The sequence below is a fragment of the Seriola aureovittata genome, chromosome 8 (assembly GCF_021018895.1).
Source record: "Seriola aureovittata isolate HTS-2021-v1 ecotype China chromosome 8, ASM2101889v1, whole genome shotgun sequence".
Taxonomy (NCBI): Eukaryota; Metazoa; Chordata; class Actinopteri; order Carangiformes; family Carangidae; genus Seriola; species Seriola aureovittata.
In genome coordinates, this window is record NC_079371.1 from 24,261,424 (window position 1) to 24,267,556 (window position 6,133).

Consider the following 6,133-nt stretch of genomic DNA (forward strand, 5'->3'; position numbering starts at 1 on the left):
TTCTGTTACAGTCTGAGTTTCTTTTTGTCTCTGTTGAAGCATTTTCAACCACTTTCAACCACTCAATCTTTACCTCACTTAACTTTACCTAGATCAGTTTAGCATTTGTTGGCATCCCCTTGAGTGTTATAATACTATAGTATTCCCTAAGCAGAGTCAAAGCAAACCATTTTTAACCCGTCATATCACTCGAAATCCACTAAGTTGTCTGGCGTGTGTTGTCAATATACCAAGTTTCATGTTGCTGAAGAGAGTCCAACTCTAGCTGGGAAATTTAATTACTGGTTCAACTGAAGGGAAAAGGGCAACAGTATAGAAAGAAGAATGACACCGTATGTAGATATTCTGCATGTAATTGATTGCCATTGTTCCTCAGTGAGCATAATTCATTCCGTCACCCTCTGCCATGGCAGTGTATGGGACTGCTGTGTCATAATGACAATAACGCATCAACTGAACTGATCTGAATTTAATTATTGCAGCCTCAACTGAAAGACAAACACAAAGCAGGATGGCAACTGTAAACTATGAATATGTCACTGAAGCAAATAACCTATCTGAGTGGCCAGTGTGCTGATAAATGCCACAGCCTGAGGGACAACGTGTGACCAAACCACAAACACACCAACACTCAGTATTCCACGAACCCATTCAATCCAATATGGCCTGAATATAAATTCTCTTTTGTTGGACTCTGAATTTATATTTTATATAATACTTGTTATTTTTTTTCTGTTATTTTTCCTCCTCTGCATATAAACTGAGGAGAGTGACAAAAAGAAGGAAAGAGAGAGAGACCTTGAGATTGATTTTGTTGTTGTTTTTGCTGTGCAAGGTAGAAAGGCCGGGAGAAAGATATTGTGATGTAGACAGACAAGGAAATTTTAGACGGCACAGTAGATACAGATACGAAGTGACAGAGGAGGAGAAAAAAAAAAGAGGGAAGTCTGAGATAGCGTAATGATAACAGCAATGGGTTAGAAAGTTAGAGAACAGAGAAAGAAGAATGACAAAAGTTCAGTGGGACGGCAAAGAGAGAGACAAGAAAAATGAGAGGAAGGTAGATAGAGAACGGGAGCGAAGAAACAGGAAAGTAAGAAGAGAATATGTTTATCTTCCCACAGCAGCCGTTATCAACTGAAGCACACTGAACCTGACTGTGGACAATATATTTAAAGCTACTACTGTCGATATTTTTTATATTAATAATGGATAACACCACTACCTGCATTAAAAAAAAAGTTGCCTGTAATGATGAATTTACAGAGAATTATTACCAGACTGTAGTTCCTCTCAGCTCTTCAGGATTCAATTTAAGACCTTGCTGATTACTTTTGAGGCTCTTAATTGCCAGGCCCCACCCTCCAACGCAGACCTTATCCGTTGGCACCCAGATATTAGATGTGCTCCCTCCATCTCTATTTTTAAATCTAGGCTAAAGACACTTCTTTATTCACTGGCTCCTTTGGCTCACTAACCTTTTCATCCGTTGTCATGTTCATAATTGTGTATTTGCTCCTTGTTGTTTATTGTTTCTGTTCATCTGCTTATTATGTTTTTGTATGCAGTATATTTAGTATGTTTCCCTTGTGTTTGTTTTACTTATTTGTTTTATTTGTATTTCCTTTATTTTACCTTCCTTAAGTCCTTCTTTTACAAGAGAGACCTGGCCAAGATAGCAGCCATACAAACACACCACATATTAAAAAACAGTATTTCTCATTTACCAAATTCAGATTTTTATTTATTTCAGTATCCTTTGTACAGTATTTTAGCAAGCTCAAGCTGCGTTCAAATGTGCTCTAGAAATAAAGTTGACTTGACTTGACTCTGCAGAGCGTTTTAGCATCTTTCAGCTCATTGTTTTGGTTTTCCAGCCCTTAACTACACTGTTTTGATCCACTCAAAGTACTCAAAGCCCCAACAACAGACAATGTTAGCGAGTAGCTGGTTAGTGTAGCATTTAAAAGCCAGTTATTTTCCTCAGGAATTCATGGAAATCCAAAACAAAGATAACAATAGCAGAGTAAATTTTGCTTGTGCATCCATTGCAAATCCACTCCAAATTAGGGTTGATGTTGCGCCGTATCTGATGGATGTGTAACGACAACAGTTCGTTAACGAGTCTGCCGTACCCTGAGATGAGAATATGTTTGCTGTTTCATTTACTGCTTGTTTCCGCCGTCTCCATGTGACCAAATAATCAGTTACTGCAGGTTGAAAACTTAAAGTGGTGTTCAGTATTGGTCAGGGTAATCAGTCCTGAGGCTACAGCAGATAAACTGAAGCTTATACATATGATGTTGACCCATAAAGTTGGTAATGCACTCACTAAATTTGCATACAGACTGAACATGGAGTGACTCCATATAAATGTCAATGGAAAAAATGTCAGTGGATCCAATAGTGTAAGTACTCTCATGTCATTTTCATTTGAGTTTAAAATGTTTTAAAAAAATGTACACTCATCATATCCCACTGCTCTGAACATCAGTACGCTCATTTTCACTGATGATGCTTTTAGCAAAAGGCCGTACACCGAAGAGTGCTTCCTACTATTATTGTTGTAGGTTGTTTATACTTTCATTAAGTGGCAGTGATGTCATTCCCATCTGCTTGCCGAAGTCGCTGCAATCGTCCCTGCTTGTTAAGAGAAAGAGAAAACAACAGTGAATGCAGCAGGTCAGACAGGGAGAGGGTGGAGCAGACCCACACCTCTCTGCCTGGGCTTTCATCGAACACTATGAGTGGGAGTATTTGCTGTGATGGTTTTTTTTTACTCTAAACATATGGTGAGCTTAACATTTTACAGTTATATACATCATGCATCATGAGTGATTCACTGAGCCTTGACATTCGGAGCTCCAGTGTATACTGACATATGCATGACGATGCTGACATACTGCCCAGCTGACTGGCCACATCTGTTTCAAACTTGCAATGTGCTGCTCACTGTTTTACTTAAGTAAATGATAAATGCAGCTGTTCTCTCCTTCACAACAATCCCTCTGTGTTATGCTTCTGAAATAAACCCTGGACAAAGCTGAGTCCCACGGATTGTTTTTGCTGCCACTTGATAAAGAGTCAGAGTAGTGCATGGCTGCCTGGGCCTCATTAAATCACGTTATCTAGCTCTGATCTAGATGTGCTCTCATCTCAGAAAGAAACAATGGCTTAAGAAATTATTCTTGTCATTTTGGTAATCCAGAACACAAGGCAGCACCCTTCTTTGTGTGCATTTGTAGGGGATGTTTACGAACACTCATACATACACACAGAGGGAATGAAATCCTCCCCCTGGCTGCAGAGTTGGTGCAGATTTATAAATGAGACAGGCCTCACAGAACATGTTGTAGAATTTCACAAAGGCAGTATGGTCCATCAGACAAATATACATTGTGGTTTTCTGTTTGGGACCCAGGTTGGGGTTTGGGAGATTATCTGACATAGGGTCATGATGAGAGATGTAATTTGGCATGTTGTTATGTATTCCATGTGCCGCCACATCAGGGAGCATCTCCATTCTCCATCCATCCAATTTCCATATCCTGTGCTGGTTCTCGGGGGGCTGGAGGCTATCCCAGTACAAATTGGATGAAAGGCAGGCTACAGCCTGGACGGGTTTCCAGTCTATGACAGGGCTAATACATATACACAGACAATCATTCACACTCCCATTCACAGTTCGCCTGATAAGCAAGTCTTTGCAGCGCAGGATGAAACCCTCGCAGACACAAAACTCCTCAGAGAACAGCATGGTCAGTTCTTTCTGTGAGGAACCAATACTTAGCACTAAATCACTATATTGGTCCATCCCTGCATGTCAGTATAGCAAAATTATAATTGCACCTTCATCCTCTATGTGACCAGTGTTCTGGTGTTCCTGAAAGGAACAGATCCATTTCCAAAGGAAAAATATATCTATGTGTGTGTATATATAGTTATTTTTTGGTGATTTTGCCTTTATTGTTGAAAGACAGTGAGAGAGAGACAGGAAGTCAGGGAGAAAGAGAGGGATAGACATGCAGCAAAAGGGCCGTGGGACGGACTCAATCCCACGGCCGCTGCGGGACTAAGCCCGTATGGCACATGCTCTACCAGGTGAGCCACCGAGGTGCTCCCTGTTTCCAAAGGAAATATATGCAGTTCTCACCCTGTATGAGCTTTTGCCAGAGGTGGGCCAACATCATTCTCTGGCAAGTCACAGGTAAGTTCTAGCTATGAAGTCCCAAGTCAAGACCAACAAGACACAAGTTAAGATCAACAAGTCACAAGTCGAATCTCAAGTGAAGGCCAACAATTCTCAACTAATTTCCCAGGACAAGAGCGGCAAGTTCAAGTCAAGTCCCAAGTTAAAACCAGCAACTTCCAAAATAAGTTACAAGTGAAGACCAACAAGTTCAGGCAAGGACCTGAACTTTGTGCCTCAAGTCTTAAGCAAGTATATTGTTATTGGCTGTCTTCAGGTCTGAACTGATAAATGCATCTTCCTCTCTCGCATAGCATTCAAAGAATCACTCATTGGTGTTTAAGTCAAAGTCAAGAAGAAGGTATCTTTTGATTTTTTTCTAATCTTTTGTGTAAAGTCACCTGATTTTTAACTCCAGTCTTCCTCAAGCCTAACCCTAACCCTTCATCAGAATCAACTTTATCGGCTAACTCTACTGGCACATACAAGAAATCCGACACTGTGTGTTGGTACTTCCTAATATATTCTTACATACATCTATGTCTGTGTATATTACAGCGTGTTTCCCACGCAGACAGAGAGGAAATGTAACACAGAAACAAAGAGACTTCAAGACAGAATATTTCAGCTTGTACATTCATTATATCGTGCATTTATATGTTTCAATACAAACTTCCTCTGGTGCCATCCACAGTTATTCCCCTTAGGGTGCATGTTAACACACAAGGGGGGGGGGGGGGGGGGACTTCCACAGATGTCCCTTGTGTTTTCACTGCATTAATATTTCAATATACACACAAGCACACACACACACACACACACACACGCAGTTGGATGTAGCTCATCTTTAAAACATGACGATTCTACTCACCTGAAGCAGGCCTTTAGTGCTCACATGGCATTTCATTGTACATCTGTTTGCACAATTAACATATTGTAAGCACAAGTACAAGTGCATATGCTCATACACACACAACAAGCACAAGCACACAAATATACATACAGTACATACACACTTTACCTCTCTGTAACGCAAACAGGATTAACTTTTGCATAAAACATGACATTTAGGGCACTAGAGACAAACTCTCAGAGGACACTTTTAGGAGTTTTACTTCTTTGTACAGTTTAGACTAAAACGGTGAGAGAAAGAGATGAAGAGAGAGTCATGGAATACCTCGAGAAAGACCTAATACAGTGGGATCCAAAAGCCTGAGATCACTTTCCCTTTCAAACCCACTTTGGCTCATGTTTGACACTGAATGATTTAACACAATCTTTTGATTTCAAGGCATTGAATGACCACTCGATAGGACACAAATTGACAAAAGACTGACATCTAAAAGGAGTGACATCCTTAAGATAAGAGGCCTTGTATTGAGCTTGTGGCCACAACAGGAATTGATCAAAGTAAACATTCCTAGCAACAAAACTCACAAAAGTGGCTTTAAGTGAATACATATCAAATAGTGGAGCAGATGGGTAAACCAACTGTGCACTTTATGACTAAAGCATGAAAGTTTCAGAATATAATCTACATACCCCAGGGTTTTATTTCAGATGTGGAGGCAATTTGTAAGTGACCTCTGGTGACCTTGAGAGGTCACTGACCTCAGCATTGCATTTTTCCAGTTTTTGCCCCCCCTTCCTCCATTATAATTATGTACATCTTTGCCAAAATTGGATTTTTGTTTTAATAAAGATGCTTGTTTGCTGCTATGGTCGTGTAACATAATTTTGCTTTGAGCACCAATTTTGCAGGGGGACTGCAGACATTACTGCACATTAGCGAAAATTCTAATCAGAAGCTAGCATGCTAGTTTGGTCTGGACCACGCTCATTACTCCAGGGGGCTCTGCCCTGACCCAGAGGTCAAATCTGAAATGTCTGAAAATAAACTTCATGGTTTATAGAAACACTGGACAAAGTTTCATGCTTTAGTAA